General features: G+C 54.0%; 1 protein-coding gene across 4 annotated transcripts in view; it reads right to left on the reverse strand.

Annotated features, from left to right (window-relative positions):
* The window catches only part of CDH22 (cadherin 22), a 127,505-nt gene that overhangs the window by 73,718 nt on the left and 28,845 nt on the right, over nucleotides 1-24,942 (reverse strand). The window contains exon 1 of one of the 4 annotated variants that reach the window (XM_068912091.1): nucleotides 9,388-9,459. The exons of 2 other annotated variants lie outside the window; for them this stretch is intronic. The gene's annotated coding sequence lies outside the window, so the exon portion shown is untranslated. Of the gene's footprint in view, nucleotides 1-1,130; nucleotides 1,189-9,387; nucleotides 9,460-24,942 lie in introns of those variants that run through there. One more of the 4 variants, XM_068912092.1, reaches the window with a different exon arrangement.

The following is a 24,942-nucleotide window of genomic DNA, read 5'->3' on the forward strand; positions in this document are numbered from 1 at the left end:
CTGGAAAAGGAGAAAGAAAAGCTGTCATTACTATTTCTAAATATACTTAGGAAGCACCGGATAGCACAGTGATGGGACAGATAGGAAAAAAATATAGAGATGAGTCTCAGCACCATCCTTTGAGCGCTCACAAGGGAGACACACGTGCCTTCTTGTGGAGCCAGGACAAGATAGTGTGCCCAACCTCTGCCCAAGCCCAGCTCAGCTGCGGTGTAAAGCAAAGGCTTTCTGGCCTGGCACTTCACGCTCCTTCCCTTTCATTTCTACTTCACAGCAGACAGCTTTTCACAACCAGGACAGTGCTTGGTATAAACAACACACCTCTGGCTGCAGGATTTTCCAGTTCTGGGGCAGCCTAAAGTTCAGAAAAGGCTTTCCCAGTAGCACCAAACCTAACTGGAGTCTGTGCCTAGGTACTGAAGGGACACTCAGAAGTGGCCACAGACCACAGAGCGATCACAGGTCAGGTCCTGTCCTGCCAGCTCCATGACTGTGATGAGCTGAGGCTAATTCACAGCAGCTGCTAATTCACACAGCATGCATGCAGCCCTGTACCATGAAGCTTCATTTCCAGTGCTCTGCTATCTCTCTGATTGAGCGTACCTGGACCACCAGATCCACAGGCCAGAGTCCACATCTTCCACTGCATTGCCCAGGTCCAAGGGCTCCCAACAGCCCCCTGCAGTACCAGGCACCCCATAGGAGCATGCAGCAAGAAAGGTGTTTGGGAGTCCCACAACACTTGGCAGCACAACTGCTCAGCCGCACGCGCTGCCAGAGCGGGGAAAGCCAGGCTGACCTTGTTCCCAAGGCATTAGCCAGAAAGAAGCAGCCACAGCACAGTGAGCAGCTGCCACCCTCCCCCCCTTGCACAGTGCTTTGAGCCTCTTGGTCCTGTGATGTGAGCTCACCCCACCTGTCCTGAAGCACAACCAGCTCATCCAGCTGGTGTTGCCTCCCCATGCAGCACCCACTACCCATCTCTAATCCACCAGAGCACATGGGCACGTTGGACCTAAAACCAGGTCAAGTCTAAACTGATGGTTCCAGCATCCTTCCCAGCCAGACACAAGTCCCCCGTTGCACAAACTAACCAACAGCTTCTTCAGACAAAGCCCACCAGTGCTCACCTGCAGTTGCTGTTCCAGCTGGGGATGGTTCAGTGCATGCTCTTCATGCCTCAGACTCTTCGTGGTACCAAGGAAGGGTGCAGCATCGCTGGCAAGCGCAGCAGACAGGCTGCGAGGCAGGACTGCACCCTCAGCTCCAGCTCTCCCCTGCCTCAGCTAGTCCATTGCCAGGCCCCAGGCAAGGCAGAGCAGGGCAACCCCAAGCCATGTCCCCAGGGTCAGACACTGTCCCTGGTCACCCGTCCCACAGTCCACACAGGCTTGCAGCTGCAGCCCTGGCGCACACACCAAGCACATCCACAGGGGCTGTTCATGCCACCACACAGCAGCTGGGGCACACCAAGGCCACCCTAGGGTTTGCCCAAGGGCCAAACTCATGTGGCGAAGCAGAGAGGAGGCATTTGGGAAGGACACGATCACTTCTGAGCTCCAGTGGGACTCTCTCAACCATTGCCTAGTGGAGGAGCCTGGCTCTAATCTCACCTCTCACAGCACCTTTCAAATTAATTCGTTAATTGGCACGTCAGCTCGCGCATATGAAACGAGGATGCATGGCTCCCTCTGCCGGCACTCGGCCCACGGAGGAGTCCCAGGCCCTCTCTCACTTCCAAAAGTCACGGAAAAGCCTGAGCCCTGCCTTGCTCGCTGCCAGCACGCAGGCGCCGCAGGCTTGGGGCCGGGCACTCCGCACCAACACAGCCACGGCCTCGCTCCGGCCGACGGGCAGAGCCAGCCGGCACCCCAGCCGTGGGCGCAGCCACAGGATGCCCATGTCCCAACCCCAGAGGAGTCCCTTGTCTCCTGCACCATGGGTGCAGGTGGGACAGCCCAGCAGAGAAGCAGCAAGACTGCACCCTGTCTTCAGACAGTGTTAATGGAACAGTTTTACGGAGAAAAATATCATGGCCCAGGGGAACTGTCCAGGAGAGCTGAAGCAAAGGGGTATTCAATTGACTTTTCAAAGTTTAAGCAGGGATTTAACTTCTGACAGACACTACAGATGCTCAGCTACTCCTAGCTGCTGTCAGGAGGTTCTGCTGTATTTCACAAACAGAAAGCCAGCCAAGCTCACAAAGCTGATGAAGGCCAGCTCCTGCAGAGGCCACGCACCTGCATGCGCTTGACCTTCAAACTCCAGCAACAGGGTGCACAGCCTCCACATGCACACGCGCCGCTGTCGCTGGTGGCCACACGCCTCCCCAGGGCCACGCCAGCAGCCAGAGGAAACTTCTTCAAACTGTTCAGAAGTGGAATGGTGAAAATCCAGGGGATTCCCAAGCAGAGGGACACTCTGGAGTTGGGCAGCCTGCAGGGAGTGCTGCGCTGTCCCAGGCTCGGCTGGTTAGCATGCACCCATTGCAAACCACTGCTCTCCAGAGGGAACAGCAGTGAGGAGAGGAGGAGACGCTCGGTGCTCAGGAGCCCCTTTGAACGACATGGATTACTGGAGAAACAGCGTTTGGCGGATCTGGGATTCCAGAAAGCAGCTGCTGCAGGAGCAGAGGGAGATAATCCCAACACGACAGACAGAGATGCAAGGAAGCAGGAGCAGAGAAGGGAGCACACATACCCAGGCACACACAGAAGCTAGGGTCCTGCGTAGAGCATCTGTTTGCAGGGAACGGGCTTCCCACGTCCACCCCGTGCTGCAGCAGGGCTCCCGGCCACAGGGCTCCCAGCAGCCTTTCTGTCCCAGGATGGCCAGACCATGAGGGTTTCCATGACCTGGAGCAGCCAAGCCCCTGGCCGTCCTTCCTGACCATGGCCCATGCAGGGGCTTGGACCCAGAGGAGTCAGCCCAGGAGCCTGTACCCCACAGCCAGGCCACTGCCTCCAGCCCTCCGGCTGCCCCACAGCCGCCTGCCAGCAAGTATCCAGCAAGGGGAACCCCAGGTCTTTCCAGGAAGGCAGGTGTGGGGCACCAAGGGGGCAGCATGTCAGGCAGGGGGCCCGGGACACACAGCTCCCCAGGAACAAGTTGCAGGGAAGGCCAGCAACAGTCAGGAAAGAGGACTGGAGAGGAAGGGAGGCTGTGCTGAGCTCCCAGGTGCCACTGTGCCACATGCTGGAGGACATGGCAGCCACCTGCACAAGCCTGTTGCTGCAGCACAATGAAAAGGCCACATGCCATGAGGCATTGGATACCGCTCATCAGTGGGAACAAACTCCCTCCTGCCTGATCAGTGTCAGGACCAGATCACTCACGCTCCTGCTCTGGCTCTGTTTGCAATCAAAACCCGAGGAAAATTCTGGCTCACCAAAGCACTCTTTGCTCTTGCAGTGCTTTTTTGCAAATCTTCCACATCCTTGCTCTGCCAGGTGCACACACCTTTCCCCATCCACAGGCACACTATTGCCCGCCTGTGCCCACATGCGTGCATGCTCTTCTGCAGAAAAGACTTTAATGATTTCGAGGCTCCTCTTACTGCCCAGGATGTTTCTATGGAGACTCCCTTCATGTCCCATCATTGGCTGCAGAAGGCTTCTGGCCATCAACAGCTTCAGGTGAGTTGAGGACCTCAAGCTTCAAGTCACCTGCAGTTGTTAATGCCACCAGCTGCAGCTAATTAGGATGAGATTAACAAAGCCCATCTGAAGTAGCAATGGTGAGTGAGGTAATGCTAGTGAGTGAAGGGAAGTGATCGCAAAGCCCTTTTCCCTGATCTCCTTCTGGGGTACTGTGGCAGGGAGGAGCAGAAAAGAGGGACAGAGTTGTCTGGAGAAAGGGTCTGCACAAACAGTTCTGCTTTTGCAGCTCCCTGCTAGGATTTCCCAAAGAGCAGAACTCATGTGAGCACGGTAGCCCTTCGCACTGCAGATGCAGTGACTGGCCCTGACACACTCCTTCCCCGAGCAAGGGCACGATCCTCCCAGCTCTGCTCAGGCAGCACCTGCCTAAACGCTTCCATGAGGCAGTGCAGACCTGTGCGTGTCAGTGACAAGCACCAGGCCCAACATCACCTCCTCCGCACCCACAGCTGCCTTCATCAGCCTGTCAGGCCAAATTCAGCATGAGGGGCAGCAGTGACCGAGCACGTGAGGCAGGCAAGGTTGCTCTCTGTGCAGCAGACCCTGCACAAAACAGTCTGATAATAGTGTTAATAGGCACTTTGCCCAGACTATCAGTTCTGCAGCACGTGAGCTAAGCCACAGATCTCTTTAAGTGATCACAAATTAGGAGGTGCAGCACAGACCAGAGTTCAAAGTAAATGAGCTCTGCTGGGCTTATTTTCCTGGGCTCTCTGATGGCATTGCCAGAGCTAGCGTGAGGGGCAAGGAAGGGGATAAAAGCAGGGCAGCAGCATGGGGCACAGCACCCGGAGACAGGGCGAGGAGCCAAGTACAAATTTCCCACAGCCAAGAGTAGCGTGGCAGGACTGGGAACCTGGAGAAGTGCTGCCATTTGCTGGAAAAGACGCTGTTAGGTTGAAATGAGTCTTTCTGGAAAGCACCGTGATTTTCAGCACTAGTTGTAGGTTTAGCAGCAGTGAATGGTCCAGTCCAAACGCAGTCCTTGGGCTGCAGCGCAGAAGGACCTGCTTCAGGCTGGCTGCCTTTCCTGTGCCCATAGGCGCAGCTGCCCCCGCTCTCAGGAGTGATGCAGGAGCAGGGTCTGGGCTCCACTGCTTGTCTGCAGAAGCCTTATGGGGCTCCAAAGACAACCACCTCAGTAGCACCAGGGCTGCCTTTGTCCCCAGCTGGCACCGCTGCCCACCCTCCACCGCGGTGTTGCCTGCACCAGCACAGGCACAGAGCCTGGGTCAGCACAACAAGGATGGCTGGCACAGACACTCACAAACCCAAAACTTGCAGGCAGAAGCCCTGCCCAGCCCGCAGAGGCACAGGCAGCCCCAGGTCAGCCTACACACAGTGAACTATCTCCCACCCTCCAGCAGTGCCATGTGGCCTGGGTTGCCTTACCCGCACTGGGTACGATCAGCAGCTAAGGGCGCTCTGCAGCAGCAGCAGGCTCTTTGCCCAGCCACCAGCTCCCACATGCCCACGCCCCCAAACAGTGTCCCACAAGGTCCTCAAAGAAAATCAGCAAGTTCTATAATGTTGTTGAAGAGCCTGAGATGGCTTCTCAGGGAGGTAAGGGGATCAGAGGAACAGTCCTGCAGAGAAAATTACCCTCCACTTCCACAGGAAAACAGAGATCCAACACCCTCTGCAGGGGTCCCAGCCAGCTTTATGGGATTAGGGAAGGCAGAGCCTGCTGCAGAAGAATTTCTCTTTTGCTACTGCAGGCTTTCCTTGTACAGGAATATTTCCAGCGCATTTTTTCAGTGCAAGGACTGGACAGCAGTTGGAAAGGCAGCAGGGGCAGAATGCTTTTGGGCTTGCAGACCGCAGCAAACGGCTGCCCAAACTGGGCCTGACCCACATTAAGCACTGTAAAGCTAGCACGAAATTGCCACCCAATATCCCTTCCCCAACAGGGTAATACAGAACTGTCTCCTCTCAGCCCCCAGCACAACAGTAAATGGAAACAGACAAAACTGAAGGAGACACAGAGCCAGACTAAGATAAAGTCTAGACTAGTCTCTGTAAACAGGGTTGCAAACTGAAAAACTGAAAATTACTGGAATGTGCTGTACTCCTTTTACAAACTTTGCAAATAATAGAAAGTCAGAATTGTGACCCTGGAGAAAGGATCCCTGTAGTGGCGGCTACGAGCAGGATCAGAGAGCCCCACCACTGCCTCTACCACAGCTCTTCTAAGCAGAAACCAACACACTGGACACAACTGCAGATGCAGATGCCACATGGGGCTCAGCAAGCAGCGGGCTCCCAGCCCACGCTGTGGATGGTGAGCCCCAGTCCCAGCCCCTGGAACAAGCTCCCCGTACACGGGGTCTGCGCAGGAGCAGGGCAGGCTGATGGGCAGCACTTTGCTGCCCACACCAAGCCAGGGAAACTCAGCTGTGTCTGCTGGGGTGGAGCGAGGACAGTGCTTCCCAAGCCAGCGCTGCCCATAGGGACACACAGGCATCCAAGGACAGAGCTCTGCAAACGCTCCAGAAGCCACATCCAAGGGTCAGAGCTCTGCGCTCCCACCTCCAGCCCAGGGCACAGCTGTGCACAGGCATCACCCGAGGACAAGGTAAACTGAGGGAAGCCTTCCAGCCGGAGGGGACACAGCTGGCAAGTGCCAAGGGTGCAGGGCAAGATGATCTCAGGGCTACGGTTGGGAGGCAAAGCCAGCAACATCCCTCCCCTCAGTCACCCTTCCCTGCAGAGGAAATGCCATGCAGTAAACTGGTGGCAGAGACTGAACAGATCCAGAAAATAGCAAGGTGCTGTGCACCATGTCCACCTACCGCTGTTAGGAGAGCAGCGGCCGGGCTCTCTGATCCTGTCAGCAGCCCCTGCAGGGATCCTTCCTCCAGGATCGCAGTTCTTGTTGCATTTAATCATGAGTTTTTATTATTTGCAAAATTTATAAAAGGAATCCTGCTGGGACTCACACCCACCTAGTATTTACATGTTAATTCTCTGCAGAGAAACGTTATTCCATGTAAACCTGAACCTACTTGCATAACCACATGGTTAAAAGATACCACTCATTCACACACACGTTGTATTCATATGTACAAATACTGTTTAGGGACCTGATGTGGAAGAAAAGCAAGTATGGCCACACCATTTCTTTTTCAATCTGTTTTTCTTTACTCCTCAAATATGGGCTTTCAGAATAAATAAAGAATTATTTGAAAATTATGTAATTATATTTTAAAAGAGTAATAACAGATCAAATCCCACCTAAAGTTCAATTTTTTGAAAAAGCTTCCATGAACAATCTAATCCTTCCAAGGAAATAAAGTCCATGGGTAGTAAAAGGAGTTTCAAATAAACAAACATTCTTTGACAATATTTGTAGCCAAATTTTACTACCATGGGCTAATGCTTACAAACACGGAAGTAAAATTTACCAGGAAAAAAGCCTGCCAGCCCAATATCATTGTCAAAGTATAAAAAAGCAAAAAGCTAATAAGACAACATACACAATAAACAGTAAATTAGGACTCCATTCTGAGAATACTTACACATGAGCAAGAAACTATGGATTTTTGAAATATGATACTGCATTTTAAATCATGAAAATATATTATTTGAAACAGAGATAGGAAAAATAGGTTTTTATATTACTTTTCACCTCACAACAACCTTTAATTTTTTTTTTTTGAGATATGCTAGCTTCTTTTGAAATACGGTTTTTAAATTGATCTTGTTTTAGTAGTCACTTCTCTGTCCAGGGTATGAAATCACCATACCATATTATAAAGTGTCAATGCACCAAAAAGCAAAGGGCATTTTTTTGGCAGAAATAAAGCTGGTTCTTCCTACCTATAAAACAGCACATAATTTTTATTTTGCAAGCCCACCAATTTCAACTTTGTATTAATCTGCAATCAGCATTTCATAGAAGGAGCAAGCCTCACTGGCTCTGACTCTCATCTCACTGAAGCAGCAGTGTGCAATACATAAGTCAGTACAGAATATGGGCCCGCTTATTTAGATTTCAGTGAGCTCTGCCCTGTGTTACACTCAGGGCCCTGTCAACATTTTCAGGGATTTCATCAATGAGCACCAGAACTGTCCTTCAGCCCTGGACACAAACAAACACAGTGTCGGTCCAGGAACTCCATCTCAGACTCCTGTTCCCATTTTTGCCCTCTATGCAATTCCCAAAGCCAGAGAAGCAGGTTGTTTTCAGCATTTGAAAGCTGATGTATTGGGATCATGATCTCCAAACCCTGATAAGTTTTTGCTGCACATACTCATTACCCAGCATCTTGAAAGAGGTGTGAGAGCATCCACAGGTCTCGTAAAGGAAAACCTGGCAAAGCTCCATCTGAGCTGGGCACAAGATCTACAAGTGCAGAGACCGCAGGTTTCAGCCATTCTCTGAACATTAGGTTCTCTAAAGAGACAGAAACAGGTCCCAAAGAAACACTCGTCATCTGAAATTTCCTTGGCAGCGTGCAAGGCTATAGTATAGCCTGTCATTGCAATGCATGGTATTTTAACAGTGCAGTACCAGCCCAGCAGGGCCAGAGTGGGACACATCTCCCCATTCCTCTGGCCATGCAAGCAGGCTCTGGAGAATGGAGGCTCTGCTGGAGGCATCTTTCTTAGCGCTCTCAGGTCCAAAGGCTTCCCTGACACACGCTGTGCTGTCTTATGAAGTTATGTCTGAACTCTGAGCCTGCCTCTCCTTGCTGCTATCTGCACCATCATGCCTGTGACTGGTCTCATTCATGCATAAAATGAGGTTAGAAGAAAAGACAACACATCTCCCCAAACTCTAAGAAATGTTACAACTGACAGAAATCAAACAAAAGGAGAACAGAGGCATCTGCTGTATGCCTCCTTCCCCTGCTGGCACCACGAGCAACCGCAGGAGCCTGGCTGCCACAGGACACGCTCCCAGGACGTTTGGTGAGAAGCACTCAGTGCCGGCAGCTCCGGGCCTGGGCAAGCTGCTATAGCTGGGCACACAGGAGCAGACGTGGCTGCAGCACTTGCTCCCAGAAGGCCTGTGCACAGCCATTTGGGAACCACATTTTAAATGAAGAAAGTGCCAGTTTTAGCACAGTTATTTTTAGTTTGTTGTTAGAAAAACCTGGCTGTACAAAAGGGAGATGTTACCCTGTCTACTAAAAGGACTTGGGCTGGATTCCTCAGGCATCTCAGCTGCACGTTTGGACAAGTCTGCAAGCAGAGCCCCCGTAGTAACTAGCATGAAGGGCTTTGGTCTCGGTCAGAAAAACGGGGGAATAGCTCTTACGTAGGAAGGAGCCCAAAGAAGCTGTTTCAAGATACCACTGGTTTAAAAAAGAGCTGCAGCTCTTGAAGCACCCACCCAAGCACTTTACTGAAGGGTATGGTGAAACCCTGCTGTGCATAAAGCCAGTGCAGTAGCCCTGGGTACCGCATGCCAAGCACCATGGCAGCGATGCTCAACGGGGGCACGAAACCACTTGCCCTCCAAAGCTGAAGCGACCCACGGCCTCCACTGCAGCGCGACTCCAGGGGCCCCCCGCGGTGCCGGGGCCGTGCGGCCCGGCGTGGCGGCGCCCCGGTCGCAGCCCGCGGTCCCGGCAGGGCCCGAGCCCGCACGCACCTGCGGCGAGCGCCGGCGCCGAGCGGCACCAAAGTTTGCGGCGCGGCGAGGGACGGGGAAGTTGGGCTCCCCCGCGGCACCGCCCCCGGCCCCGGCCCCGCCGCCCGCACCGCGCGCCTCGGCTCTTACCTGGGGCGGCGGCCGCGGCCCCCCGCGCGGGGCGCTCCCGCGGCATCCTGCGCGGCGGCGCGGAGCGGGGCGGAGCGGGGCGGAGCGGGGCGGCCCCTGCCCCGGCGCCCCTGCACGGAGCGGAGCGGCGCGGCCCCTGCCCCGGCGCCCCTGCACGGAGCGGAGCGGCGCGGCCCCTGCCCCGGCGCCCCTGCACGGAGCGGCGCGGCCCCTGCCCCGGTTCCCCGCACGGAGCGGCGCGGCCCCTGCCCCGGTTCCCCGCACGGAGCGGAGCGGGTCGCCGCCTCGGCGCCGCGGGCAATGCGGCCGGCGGCGAGCGGAGCCGGCTGCAGGCGCCGGGCGGGCACGGAGCGAGGCGGGGCGGCGGGGCGTGTGGCTGGGGATGCATGTGCGGCCAGAGCCGCCTTCCTCCCCGTCCCTTCCTCGCTCCCTTCCTTCCCTCCTTCCCTGACAGCCCAGCCCAGCCCAGCCTCTGCTGGAGACTCTGAGAATGCAGCGCCGGGTCCCCGCCCGGGACCGTCCCCGGGAACTGGCCTCGGGGACCGCCCCCGGGGACCGGACCCGGCACCCACCCCTGCGGGCCGCCGCTGGGGCCTGGCCCCAGGAGCCGGCCCCGGGGACCACTGCTGGGGACCGGCCTTGGGAACCGGCTCCGGGACCTGCCCCATCCCTCCCCTAGGGACCGGCCCCGGCCCCGGCCTGGCTGCCGCCCTGCGGACGCCTGCGCCCCCGGGGAGGGCCGGGGGTCACGGTCCACACCCGGGACCCAGCACAGTCCACTGCCATCCCAGCAGCTCCACAGTCCCCCTGTCCTGTGCCACCTGTGTTGCCTCTGCCAACCCCAGTTCCCCCCCTCCCCCCCCCCCCGCCCCCGGCACTACCAGGAGGGACCAGGGCTATCCTGGGGGTAGGGGAGTCAGCCAGGGTGCCGGGAGGGGGCATGGGGCGGACTCCCCACACTTGGGCCTGGCAGTGCCCAGGGTTGAAAACATGCAAATTCAGTGCATGGGAGTGCAGCACTGGGATGAGGTGCTGGCACTGACCCCAGCTCTTTCCCAGATATCACGCTGAGCTAGACCCTGGCGAGGGGTAGCGGCTCCCCAGGGCCCAGTGGTGGGTTGGCAAGGCTCAGGTAGGGGCTCTGAATATGACAGGTGTGCTTTGGGCACTGCTGGGGCTTGGGCTGGGACTTGCAGAGTCACCTCCTGATGCACCTGGGCAGCTGTGGTGGCTGAGGGAGCCCCAGGGAAGGGAATGCCCTGTTGCTCCATTTATGCAGTCCCTTGCACAAAGCAGACCAGTCCTGTTCCTGGCCACTTTGGACAAGAAACAGTGGTAACCCAGCAGGAGGGTTTCTATCCACATACCACCTGGGCATGGTTCTTCCTGCTGGCTTTAAGGTCCGAAGGAGATGGATGGAAAGCAAACCAAAAGGGTGGTTTATAATCACAGTGTGAATCCCAGAGAAGTGGCTCCTCCTTTCCAGGACCCAGAGGAGAGCAAGGCACAGATCCAGCAGTGGGCGCAGGCTGCCCTCCTCTTCCCTCTTGCACTGCCTGTCACAAGGCTTCCCACCTTCATATTACTGCATGACTCCCATCCTCAAAGGCTGATGAGGCCCTAAAAAAGACCCCAGAAATGCTCACTACCAGCCCTTTTATATATGGAAACATCTAGAAATATTCTGGATCCCACGGTGAGTGTCAGAAACCTCCCAGCTGCAGGCACTGCTGCCAGAGTAGGTCCCACTCATGCCTAATGCTCTTGCAGGGATAGGAGCAAAGCCTGGAGTGCAGCTGCTCCACTGCTAACACTGTCTGCAAACAGAGACCTTGCTCAATGCCAGCCTAACCCTCAGGCAGCTGCCAAGCTCTTGTGCCAACATTGGCACAACCACTGGGAACACCCAGACCTTTCCTCTGGCATAGCTGAGAGGTGCTGCCTGCAGCCCAGATGGAGGTGGAAAGCCCCAGGTGGCTTTCTGCCAGCCCACCTGGCAGAAAGCATCCAATAAGCTGGTGTCATACTGGGTGAATACGGCTCCAGCATTTGGCTGTAGTTGTGTTGCCCTTCTACCACCCACTTTTGCTGATACCCCCTAGCACTGGAGCCAGGGAATGTTTCTTTCTCCTACCATTGCCCTTATCCCCACGTCAAGGCTGCTCCATGCCCTTTTCTGCTGTCCTACCGGGTGCTGGTATGGCCAGCAGGCATGCCCCCGCTCTGCTTGGGAGCAAGACATGCTGTGAGAGTCCTCTGTAACACCTGGAATTGGAAATGCTTGAGTCATGGGAGCATGAGACCAGGAGCCTCGCTGGGGGGAAGGGATAAGAGAGGATGCAGGGCAGGAGAACAAGAACCACCCATGACATGATCACTCCTTTTGGGAACGTGGCTCCCCACATGCATGAACACTGAACATGGCCTCCACAGCCCCATCCTCCAGGCTGTCTCTCAAATATCTGCGTTCTGTTTCCTGTCACTTTCATGTCATATCTTGCATTCAGCAACAGAAGGATGGATTGGTTATTCTTTGACTTTGTTGTTTTCCCCTTTATCTCCATGGGGATTTAGTCCCCAGCTGACTTCTCCTTTCCTCCTATTCCCATCGTTGCTTTATCCCAGTATTCAAATAGCTCTTTTGTATTTCTTAGCTCTCCTCCACCTGCAGCACTCTTTCCTTGTTCTGGTATACTCTCCCCATCTCATTGAGCTCGAGGCCCCTTTGCTTTGTTCTCTCCCTATCTTCCTTTCTGCTAGTCACTTGTTCCTTTTCTATCTTTCTTGTTGTGATTTGTCTTCTCTGCTCTGTCCCTTTCACTCATTTATTCTCCTTATCTCTTTTTACTCCTTCCTATTCCTTTTCCCAGTCTTTGCACACACACACACACACACACACCCCTTTCTCTGTGTGCCTTTGTCTGTAGGAGTTGAAAGTTAAAAGCTTTTCCAACTTGATCCTGAGAAGCTTTCCCTGGCGCTTTCATCTCCATAGCACATTTGTAAAACTGCTCAGACTGAAGGGCTGTGACATGAACAACTGAAGAAATATCAGAAAGAAATGGGGCTCCCAACATGGGATGGAAATTTGCCTTCTCCAAGAAAATCTTCCTGGTTCACTAACACCAAGATTATCTCCCTCTACTGCTCCTATAAACACAAGATAAAAACTGTTTACTAGGATTTTCTTTTCCTGGCCTCCTCTTCCTCTTCCTCCCTGGCAAGTCTGATGCTGGGAGGGGCAGACAGGGGTGTCTGGGAGCTCCTCATTACCTTCTGCCAAAGGAGGTAGCCATGAGCCCACCTGCTCTCCATCCTAGCAGCTCCCACCAGGTTTGTCATTCATGCTGTACCACCAGCTGCTGGCAGAGAAGAGAGCTGGTCATGTTAGGGTAGATGCTCTGGCTCTTGTCCAGTCCAGCTCCCTGCTCCTTGTCCTTGCTAACACGGCAGAGATCAGGCAAGCTGTCCCAGGTGAGGTGTTGCAGACCTCTCCCAGCTGCCAAATGAGTTCTTTCTTACCCCTTTCTCATGTGCTCCGTGCATGGTTCAGTGTTGTTTGGGCTATAGCAGCTGCACACAGTGACTTCAGGAAAATTCAAGGAGGAAGTGCTTCAGACCACTGTTTTGGTGATGCCCCTGCAGAACCTGTGCTTTGCAGGGTTCATGTGTGAGTAGTTGATCGTACCTGTGACCAACATCAGGGAGTTCCTGAGTTACTGGCGTAGCTCTGCACTCTGTCACATGGAGCAGGCCGAAGTGCTGCGTGCTTACGTGGAAATTTGTTGCTGAGAAGCCCATGAATCCTGGCTACTCTCACAACTCTGGCAGAGATTAATCTCGCTAAATCCTCCTACTTCTTCCCTGTTGGAGAAACGGATTCAGCACAGGACAAGCTCTGTGACTCACCTCTCTGTTGGCAGAGCCAGCTCCCATTAATCTAACTCCCTGTCCAATGTCCACGCCTGGCTGGCAAGCAATCCATCTCCAATCCAACTCTGTCCAGGACCCAGATCCCCTGTCAGTCACAGCCTGACTAATGCTAGGTGCCCTGCACCACTTCTCCCTGAGGCGAGAGGGGCAGCCTGCACCCCTGCCCAGCATGACGGCAGGGGACAGAAGCTGGGACAGTATGGCAGAATCTGGCTGTGGTGGGAGTCCATCAGACCTCTGCTCATTTTCTGACCTGACCTGGCCTCATCTCAGAGGAACAAACACAGATCACATAGCTCAGCCTCACCAACTGCTCCTTCACAGGGGACAGGATTCAGTCTTCTCTTGCCCTCCAGTTTCACCCTGAAAGGAGGTGGGCGCTGAGCGTTAGGACTGGCAGAGAGGGCTTTGCTTCCAGACTGCAGCTCAGAGTGCCATGAGGGATGCATGGAAATAAGTCCATCAGACTCCCTGCAGCGGGTGCCTGGGTGACCACATTTGCTCCTGCTGTGCTTGGCAGCCATCTCTGGCAAGTTGTGTGTCCTTCCATCACACTACATGTCTCTGGGGGACTGCAACATGCGGTGCCACATTACACGCCTGGTCTGCCTTCTGCCTTTCCCTGGATGCTGTCCTGGCCCATGTCTAGAACGATAGAACCCACAGGCTAGTTGTGGGCCTAGGGACCTTTCTTCATACTCCATGGCTAGGGAGAGGTCTCTGCACCTCCACAAAGGCCCAGATGCTGCGGTTCCTGCAGGACATAGGAGCAAGACATGAAGGCAGCAATTCTGTGCCCACACAGATGCCACAGAGTTGAGGTCTCTCCTTAACACACCACAGAACATGCCCCACACAAGATCAGAGCTAATATGATGTGGTTAGGATGGGCACAGCCCAGCCCTGCCCTAAGTTTGCTGGGCATAAATGGACCCAAACCCCCAACCTACTGCCCAGTGCCAGCTCTCTCACCTAGCTTGCTGCTGTGTCTGGCCTTGCCTTGCTCGGGCTCTTTGGTGCTGTTGTCAGTCTTTAGCTGGGAGCATTGCTGTTGTCCCAAGCATTTAGGCACTGCATGCCACTGGAGCATGGCAGCTCTCCCCCATCTTTATTCTCCCCAAGTACTGTGTCATTTGCAGACTCTGCGGTGTCAGGCTCATGATTAGATTCCAATGCCTTTATGAATAATTTGTTGCGCAATTATAAAGCAAATATTTAATTGAACTTTATGTAAAATTGCTTCTGCCTCTGAGCACAGAACCACTGGTTTGGGATGGGGAATCATATGACTTCACATCAGGCACCAGAAACCTAGTAAGGAGCCTGAACTCAAACTGTCAAACACCTTCCCCAGGATCCTGTGGCCTGCATGCAGACAGCTGGCCCTGAGCCTCTTCCCAGCTAAGCCTATGGGGTCCAGACTCAGGAAAAGCATGTGGGGATGTGATAGGGGATGGCTTTACACTGGCCTCAGAGGCTGCAGCAGATGCATCAGCTGCAAGATTTCGGAGAAGGTCCCTTCCCTCAGGAGCGTGTCTTTGGTCACTAGCAGAAGAACTAGTCTTCTTCAGCTGAGCACGTGGCAGCAGAAAGGATCAACCGGAGCATTCCCACAGCCGTCAGCTACTGTGTGACTGGTGCTACTTTGGAAGTGCTCCACATGAAGTATTTCACTGTAGAAAACATCTTTGTGACAAGTTGTTGGCAGTCAGGTTTCAGCTCAAGAACGAGGACAGGTGCAGAGAGTCTGGCTCTCTTTCTTCCAGTCCTTTTTCTTCCAGGATAAGACTGGGTTATGCAGATGGGAAATCTGCACTGCAGCTGACCCTGCAGCTCCTGTAACACAGGGAGGGAAATGCCTTTTGCTCACTGGACATGTCCCAACAGCATTGGTCACCAGTCTGAATTTATAACAAGAGCTTTGGCACCAGGGTGCCCATCATGGGAGAGGCTCCTCAGCACAAATGAGAGCCAGTGGTCTGTGCAGAAATATTGTGTACCATGACATCATCTGCCAGGCCAGCTGGAAGAGTTTGAGTGGAGGGGTCTGGAGACACCTCAGATTGGCTATGGCATCTTCTCTGAGCAGAAAACATCTATATCAGCAAAACCAACAGAACTGGATGAAATCCTAATTTACTATGGTCTGTAAAAGAGGCTGAAGTGTCTATTTCCAGCGTGGCGAATTTGAAATCGCAAGAGCAAAATGAGTGCACTGAAGAGATCAGAAGCTCCTTTCCAAGTGCATATCTGGTGCAGGTAATTGCTAACTGACCTGGAGGGGCTCTTCAAATTGACCTAATGCAGCAGATTCTGCTGCGCAGACTGCCTCTGGGAGGGGAAGGCATGCCCGGATGGTACCCCCAGCTGAGAGGCTGGCACGATGGGACAGACTGCTGTGCGGTCAGGGGGCTTGCAAGGGAAGATACAAGACCTGAGACCAGGGGGGTGCTGGAGAAGAAGGCAACAGTGACCTGGGTGGTGCTCACCCCTGAAGTATTCTAAGCCTTGCCAGAGTGCACACAACTGGAAGAGGGGACAGGTTTGCCATTTCGAGGTGGAAGCCTGTCCTTGCACAGGGGCAGGTCTGTTTGTACTGAAGAGAGGAGGATTCAGAGCCCAGCCTGCAATGGCCGTGCTGACACCCTGGGAAGGAACGGATGGGAAGTTTGCTTGGAGGAGCTCAGCAGCTGAAGCAGTGGGTCTGGACCAAGAAGTGAGAGCTGAAGTCCCTGCTCACTGCTGGGGGGGGAGGGGTGCAGAAATGCAATTCACACTGGTGACAGGATTGCATGGTTACTAGTTTCTCTGCATAGATCATAGTAAGAACAGCAGTCCCCTGTGGAAGCCCAGGGATGTCCCCTTCGCCACCAGCAATTTCTTACCTTGCAGCTCAGCCTGGGCAGCACCTACACTTTGCTCTATGAAAGTCTCTGTTCACTTTTCTTTTCTGGTCATGGATGCAGCAGCCCAACTTACCCTTCAGCTCCCAGTCACATGCTCCCTGCTGCCAGCTCATCCCAGGACCAGGTCCACTAGCCGTTGCTTCTGGCAGCTCCTCTTGCTTCCCAGCCCTTGATGCTTTTTACTCACAGGTGTTAAAGGTTCCTTTCCAGAGGCACCTTTCTGCTTCCTCTGCAACCCAGGCATTTCTTTCATAAACAGCAATTGTGCTGGCTCTGTGATGTCTGGCTTATAACTTTCATCTCCACTGCAAGTTGTGCCCAGCATGAAATGCTGCCACTCAGCCTATAAAATTAATAGGTGGGGCAGTTATTTGTATCAGTGATTCAGTGTCAGCCTTGCTGGTCTGGTCCTGGACTGTGGCTTTGAAGAAAGCCCGACGGCAAGTGTTTGGACATATGAGAACAGTGTGGTGCAGTCACAATGATGATGATGATCTGGCTGCAAAAACCGTGGAGAGGATATAAGCTGGAAAGTAGTAATTGTTTATTTCTGGTGTTAGGATGGTCTTTGGACTTGCATCCCAGAAAGGCAGAGGAATCTGACCACTTTTGGAATAGACTGGTGCTGTAACAGCTGCATCCAGCACTCTAAGGGATACGGGCTCCGGATAGGGAGATCATTCCAATGTGGTCGGGAGGGGCCAGCAAAGCCCTCCTATGCTGCCGTGGAGGATCCCCTATACCTTGCCTACATCAGGTGCAGCATCAGACCCCAGCTCTGCTCATCCATCTTCATGCCCAGCTCCCCCCAACCCAGCTCCTGCTCATCCACCACCATCAGATCCACTGCCTTCAACAGATAATCCTTATGCACATCCAGTCAGTCCCCTGGCTTCCTTCATCTCCCTAGTAGCCCCTGTTACCTTGAGGCTTCTTTAAAGTTATGCTTTCTTTGTGTCATATACTGTTCTGTTGTTGCCAGTAACAGGCTTCTCTGCGTATCATTTTGGGATAAGCTTCTGGGACTTTTCCAAGGTGTTATTGCAGGAATCCGAACCTCCCAAAAGGCGTGTTGTATGTGCAGCGTGTTGAGCTCCTTTTTGTTCACTCAATTTCCAGGATCCAGAGAATGATCCTAACTTTCTAAAAATGTTATTATTTTCAAACTGTGCAATTACATCTTCCCTGGTACTTTTCAAACAGCCCAGTGTACACATTTTTAGATTGAAACATAGTTCATCATGTTCTTTGGGCATATAACTAAGTATTCACCCATTCAGCTGTTGTATGGCTTTTTTTTTTCTTTTTCCAGTGTTTCTATCCTACTAACTCACCTAACCCTTTGTCCTGAAGTGAACCATGGCACTTCTTGACTGTTTGCACCGCTTGACAGGGTGAAGCCTATGAGATGCTGTTACTGACAGAAAACCCTCCAGAGTCATGGCTCTGCCTGCAGCCTTTATGAACACGTGGTTCTGAAACACACTTTGCAGCCTCTTACCAGGGTACAGTTTAGTGCCACATTCACTGTGACTTGGAGTTTCCTGGGAAATACTTCTGATTTTTGTAGCTGCACCATATCTGTTGCCAGTGATGGTTTCTCCTCGCCAATGGGTTCTGCTCCTCTGGGAGAAGAGAGGAGGTCTCTTGCCCAGCAGACTTCTGCGATTGCAGCTCCTTTTACACTATATGCAGAATTCCAGAGATTACTGTAGTCGGTGTTCATGATTCTATGAGTTCCTCAGCTCCACAGTTTTACTGTAGGTCTTTAATTCTGTCACACATTGATCAAGTGCTTCTGCTTTTATGCAAAGGATGGGACATGTTCAAAGGGTTCATTGTTTTGTGGGATACCCAGTTAGCCACATTTGATCATCTTTACATTTTCTCTTATATGTTCCTTCCTCCTCCCAGCCTTGGCACAGAGACTGGGGCTTTCGTACTGGTGCTTCTTTCATCTGCACTAATTGCCACTAAATGGATTTCAAACTGATGATAGTTTGAAATAGCCTGATAGTTTTTATTCTCTACTGCATCCCAGCAGGAAAGGGTTTAATGCTGGACCCTGTGATATTCCTGATAGTTCTCCCAAGAGCTCCTGGAAATCACTAAAGCTCATGCTTAAATTATCAGAGCTACCTTGCAAAGAAAAGTTATGTACGAGAGGGAGATTGCCTTCACTGTGGCTGCTACTGAACCATCCCTGACAAAGTGACATATCTTTCTGAAGAGTAAATAGTAGGGGGTTAAAAATAATTTTCCATGGTATCTTTCTGTGCCCCTGCTCCTGAGAACCAGCAGCGCACTTGACACTGTGCAAGCACAGACCACGGAGACCACTGATGGGAGCACGCACACCCTGGGACCTGGTGAAGGAAGTCTCATCTAATTTCTAACCCTGTGCACTGGAGTTCCGTGCATGCTGGGAGAGCCAACCAGAGGCATGCTCTACACTCAGCAAAGATCAGCAAACCAGCCAAATGCTCTGTGTCTCTGCTGCTCAGCCCACTACAAGCCCTTCCTGTCTGCACCAGTATCTGGGGACAACAGGCTGGTGACCTTAGAGGTGGCTCCTTTCTCCCAGCAGCAGCTAGCCTGTAAGTCAGCTCACCAGCTCAAGTCCAGTAGCCGGGCGCATGTGCCAAGCTGTCTTCCCAGAATGAACAAGAAGCCACAGACTGTGTAGCAGCTCCCACTGTCTCACGCCTTCTGCTTCTGCTGCCAGTGCCACAGCATTTTGCCAGCAGTGAAGTAGGGTTAGGTGATCCAGAAGTCTCCTTTGCAAAGAGTCTTTGCAGTGTCTGAGCAGTTCTGCAGGAAGGGAGGGAAGGCTCTCCCTCTTCCAGGACAGACTCCCCAGAGCCATTCCCTAGCAGCAGATACCTCTTTAGACAAATCTTCTTTCCAGCCCCTCCGTGACCACCATTGACCAGAAGCCCAGCAGACCACCCTTCCCTCCACTCCTGCTGATGGAAAACTTGAGCACCTCAACTCTCCGGGCCCTGGAGGGACGAAGGCAGAAATACCCTCCAGGCTGTACACCAAGCCCACCGACCCCCCCGGGAGCTGGTGGGCTCTCTCATGCCCAGCGCTGCCCATGGGCTGCCTGAGAGCAGACTCACAAGCCTGATGGGTGGCACTGTGAGAGAGAGAGACTGGTCAGTGCCGGGGGTTTGCTGGGGAACCTGGACTTTATGCAGCCATCTGCAGTGTGCCTTGAGGCCCGCTCTGTGCTCCTTCAAGTCTGTGGCTTAGGAAGTCACAGCACCTCTGTTTAGTGCCAGGACCCTTCCAGAGGGACCTAGATGTATTCCGTATGAGGCATCCAGGCAAGATGGTAACACGCAGAGCCAGGCAAGATCATTTCCTACAGTAAACCAGTGTGTATTGGTCATGCAGATACAGGTGCAAAGGTGTCACTTCAGAACGTACCCTAGTAAGATCCTTGTCAAAGGAGAGCTCCCACAGATCCTTTCTGAAATCCACAGAGAAACCTTACCTTAGCCTTCCTTCTCTTCAGTCTTAAAAACAGCTTCTGTTTGCAGAAACTTCTCTGAAAGCTGCCTCAGAAGGGTTTGCTATCAAATCCTAGTGCTTGTGGACCTGGCTCCCAGCAGCTTTCCCAAGGAAGAGGTCTGAAGGCCATTCAGCTTCTGGTTTACCCTCACTTGTGGATCTGTTTATAGCAGGTGATATTTGCCCATTGCTTTCTTCCTACACTTCAGAGCTGCCAGAACACATAGACTGGTTTGGCGTTTCACATCTCCTGACCCTGGACCAGCAAGCAGGGTCCTAAGATCCCCCTCCCCCCCCCCCCCCGACATGGTGCAGTGGCTCGGCCCATGGCTCTCGTCTACCTTGCAGCAATTCTCCAGTGCTGGTGCTGGGGAGCTGCCTCCTTGCAAGGCAGCCTGCATGGACAGCTGGACAAAACCAAGCCAAGCTCATTGCCCCATGGTGACTGGACAGCCTTAGTCTCCAGGCTGCCAGGACCTGGGAAGGTCATGTCTGAGTGGGGCCAAGAAATCTTCAGCGTTCAGCTTTGTAGGGGATCCTTGAAATTGCCTTTGGAGCAATAGCAGCAGCCTGCACAACAGCCCTGGGGCAGGGATGGGTAACAGGCCACACATGCCACTTCCATCCCTTAGACTTCAAACACGCCATCATCCCTAAATTATTCACTGGTAATCCCTGGAGCTGGCAGCAGCTCAGAGAGGATCCAGCCCAGGTGCTAAGAAGGAAGAAAGAAAAAAAGAATCTATTAAATTTAAAAACCTCTGAGAATCATAAAATGTAAAAATATATTCAGGACGTGAGCCAGGCCAGAGCAGTGGGGAGGAGGCTGGGAGCAGGCAGGGTCTGGCATTGGAGCTCTCTGAGCATGGGGTGCCACAAAGGCACAGGAACTTGGAGCTGGGAAAGGCCTGGGGCTTGGTGGGCCTGGCTGCTTGGACTCTGCTTCCCTTTCTAAATCCTCATAGTCCCCTGACCTCTCTCCACGGTGCGGACAGAGTCAGGAAAGAGCAGCAAACAGGCACAGTGGGAGCAGAGCTGGGTAGGAGCATCCAACCAGGCCAAACCACAGAGCCCGGCTGACAAGGTGGCAGAGTCAGGCGACCACCCTCTCCCTTTCCACAGCTGAACCCCCAGCATGGTCTCCCCAGAGAAGGTCTTGGGGTCCTCATGGCCAACACGTAGAGTGGCTATGTCACGGTGCCAGCAGCACCCGGCCGTCCTGTCCCCAGGGAGGCGGCCAGGGGGCCCAGAGCATCCCTGGTTCCTGGGACATACTCAGAAAGCCCCCAGGCTCATGTTTGCTCAGCCGTAATGCCATTACAAAGCTAACTGAAAACGGAGAGCAGCTCCTGGCAAGGCACAGGCTGCCGAGAGCTGGAATGAAAAGCATTTAAAATGTCTTGCTCCACTGGCCTGGCTGTCTCTGTGCCCAGCAGCCTCAGCCTGCTCCTGCAGCGAGTGCTCCGTCAGCCCCGAAACGAGCCGTGTTGGCCAGCAAGAAGCACTCACAGCTCAGACTGGAGACATGCCTGACACAGCTCCCCAAGGAGCCCGTGTCGCTCCCCACCTGCCAGGGCCGGAGCAAACCCTGGGCCCCTGAGGGCTGCTCTGTCCTGTGCCATGCAGAAACGCTCACAGCCGGCTGCAAAGCCCCAGCCCGCTCACCTCCCCAGCACCGCGAGCCCAAGCACCTCTGCCGCAGGTCACCCAGCAAAAGCCAGACAGTCCGGCTGCACACCAGCAACAGGGCTGCAGACACGCTCTAGCCTGGCCCTTGCCAGAAGCTCTGGGGACTGCGAGGACCAGGAGAGACCTCAGGGTCCTGGTTTAGCGTTGGTGATGATGCTACCAGGAATGTCGTCAGTCTCAGCACCGTCCAGTTGAGATGGGCAGCTCTCCTTTCGCCGTCACCTGCTGCCAGCAGCACACTGCAAACTGCTGAGTCCAAACCGGAGACCCCGTAGCATCTTGCTTTTGCCAGTGTCCTCTTGCTATTGATAGACATTTGGCTGCCATCTGCCTCCTCCAGTGTGAGCAGAGAAATTGTTATAGGGCTGGGGAAGACGGCTGGATAGCAGCAGTGGGGACACTGACCATGTCTGTGAGCCCCAATCCGAGGCATTCACCAGGATTCCCAGCTGGCAGACCACCGCAGGGTGCACTGCTGGGGCTGAGAGATGGCTGTGCCTCAGAGCAGCTGGGGAACAAGGTGGTGACTGCAGCCTAGGGGATTGTATATCTCTTTGCCACAGCCCCCGGCTCTCCATCTCTGATGCTCTGGTCTCAGACCCAGGCTGAGCTTTGTGTCGCCAGCCTCTCACAAGACAGCTCAAGCTGCCTGAGCCAGCTCAGCTCCAGGGCTCCATGGCAGCTCCCATCTGCGCCTCTGAGATGAGAAAAGAGGCTGCAGCACCAGCCTCCTAGGGCATTCACAGGGCTGCACCAGCCTGGCTTGGAGGGACAGGCTGAGATTGCCTGTCACTCACCAGCTTTGCCTGCACAGCCCTTTCTGCACCGATATCCCACTGACAGAGCATCTGCACCTGCTGCCTGCTCGGGAGCACAGGTGAACCCTCCCCGGCACCTGCAGGGAGTGTGGATCACTCCTCAGATGTGCAGCCAGCTGGAAGGGCTTGTGTGAGCCCGATAACAGCTGCTGCTTGGCTCCCCTCCTTGGCAGGCCTGCACAGGGCACGCAAGTGCCAGCGTCCGGGACTCCAGGATCGTGAAGCTGTGTGCCCCGGCACCAGGCTGGCAGCTCTGTCCCCAGAGCCCCCCCATCACAGCTCCTCCTGCCAGGACCTCCTGGGGGAGTGCTGCTGCCATGGCTAGGGCACTGGGGAAGGTGGGACGTGCATGCCCTCAGCACGGACAGACACCCTGAGGGTGCAGAGCCAGACTCTCCTTGCCAGCAGCAGGCACTGGACAGGGCACCACGGTGCAGATTGAGGTGCTGGCACCTCCTCCCCACCAAGGCTCAAGGACATCATCCCCGCCCGCAGGCAGTGAGGGGCACAAAGTGAGCAAGCGTGGCTGGCCCCACACCAGCCGGGGCAGCGCAGGAGCCGAGGCCAGGCAAGCTCTCGGCTTGCACTGAGATGTCAGCGGAGAAGCTGTGCATACAGGGAGAAAGTCAGGTGAAAGAGAAGAGAGAGGCCCAGTTACTAGCAGCAGCAGTGCTGAAACTCACTGTTAAACTACACACTGAACTGATTTTTAAAATTCTCTTTCCTCTGGAAATGGTGAGAACAGTGGCAGCAGGTAAGGTGCCCCACTCTTCTGTACAGCAATCAATAACCGACCATTGCATCAAACCAGATCAAAGTGGGCTCCTTCACCCAGTATGGTGACTTCAATTCATTCACCCTCCATCAAAGGCATCTGACCAAGCAAAGCAGCTCTGCACGTCTTCACCTGCTGAATCAACAGTGCACCAGAGCAAGGCCAGGGTGCTGAGCAGGCTGGGGCAAGTAAGCAGGGGCAGAGGATGATTTATGACCATGAAAAGGAGTGGAAGGTCTGGGAAAGGTCTCCCACTGCCCAGGGAGCTTGGAAGCCCCAGGCAGTAGGACAAGCAGGAGGGTCACCTGTTCTGCCAAAATGTATGCCTGCTTCTGCATCATGACAGTCCTGGCAGTCTTGCCACCCAGGCGAAGGACAGATGGGACCACAAAGATAAAACCTGGGCTCTTCAGGTCCATTGACCAAGGCCTTGCTCAGTGCCATGGAGATGGGCTTGACTTGTAAGTAGGTGGGGAAGAGATCACTAAAGGATTGTACTGAGGAAGGAAGTAGAAAATAAGGCAGATAAAGGGAAGATTGTGACCAGTCACAAAGCAATCAAAACAAAAAGCAAAACCCAGGTACAGCACTTGGATTTTTCTCACGCAACCTTCCCTGCATACTCACAGCCAGCGAATCTGGAAAGTCATCTACCTACATCCCCTGCAAGCAAGGAAGGAGGTGAGAAGGATGAGCAAGGAGTTGCAAAACTGGTTATATTTTTACATGCATAGGAGACCTTAAGAGGAATGAGGGACTGGACACACCTCAGGCACACTGGATTGCCTTGCTCACTGCCATCCACCTCTATTTCACCTGACAAAAGCTACCAGCACACCCTGGGCCAGGGTGCCTGAACACTTGGGATGTGCTGTCCCTGGCCCTGGAGGCAGTACACACCTTTCTTTGAGCATCAGGGCTGTGAGCACCCAGAGAGCCTCCCTCCTCCCTGCCAGGACCCTCCCCACCTCTTCCTGGCTTGGCCAGGAGATCTGAGCAATGGGCTGGCTCCACGGACAGAGCAGCACACGGAGAGCACGGCACAGAGAGCACAGCGCTGTGACAGGCAGCATCCTTGCCCCAAAGACAGCTGTGGATGCCAGTTCTGCACCGGTCAGCAAGGCTTTTCTTCCTGTGCAAGTCCAGTGAGGCAGTTCTGCAGCAGCCCTGTGCCTACATCCATGACCCCAGTGCAGCTCCCCTCTATGTCTGCTGAAAAGAGCATCGATGGCATTACACCCCAGCGACCCACTCTATGACAGCACTTTGTGGCTGGAGGCGTGCAGATCCCAGCACCCCCTTCCGCCCCAGCCACTCGCTGCTGCAGAGCTCAACCGGGCAGACAGCTCTTCAGGAACAAAGCACTCTCCTGAGTGGGCTTGGCTGCCTTGCCTGGGACTAAATATTCAGAGGCACTGTGTGCTAGCCCTTTGATCAGCAATTTATCTTTCCGTGCCACAAGTTTCCTGGAGCCTGGCATTTCCTCCCCATGCTCAGCCTGGCTCCCCAGAGCCTGGCAGACAGGTGTGAGGAATTAGCTACAGGGACTAACGCTCTGACAGGAACCGGCACCAAAAGCAGAGGACAGAGTGTAATGTTTATTACGTTTGAAGCAAAGCAAACATGCGGCCTCTTTATGTATCTAGAGAGAATTAATTGGGGAGCTCCACAAAGCAGCAGATTATAAATTAGAATCATTTTCACCAACTTCAGCCCATTCATCTTCTGTCACGCAAGGCCTGTCAGCGCAGCCCGATGCAGCCACGTGCAGCCCTGGACTCACAAGCTGCCCTCAGACAGCACCGAGGGGCTGCCGCAGCCGGCCCGGTGGGCGTTGCATGCCTAACCTGCAGGAGGTCTGCAAGGGCAAGCCAAGTGGAAAGCAAAGTCAAAACCCTCAGGACTGCTCCCAAGGAGC

The sequence above is a fragment of the Struthio camelus genome, chromosome 18 (assembly GCF_040807025.1).
Source record: "Struthio camelus isolate bStrCam1 chromosome 18, bStrCam1.hap1, whole genome shotgun sequence".
NCBI lineage: Eukaryota > Metazoa > Chordata > Aves > Struthioniformes > Struthionidae > Struthio > Struthio camelus.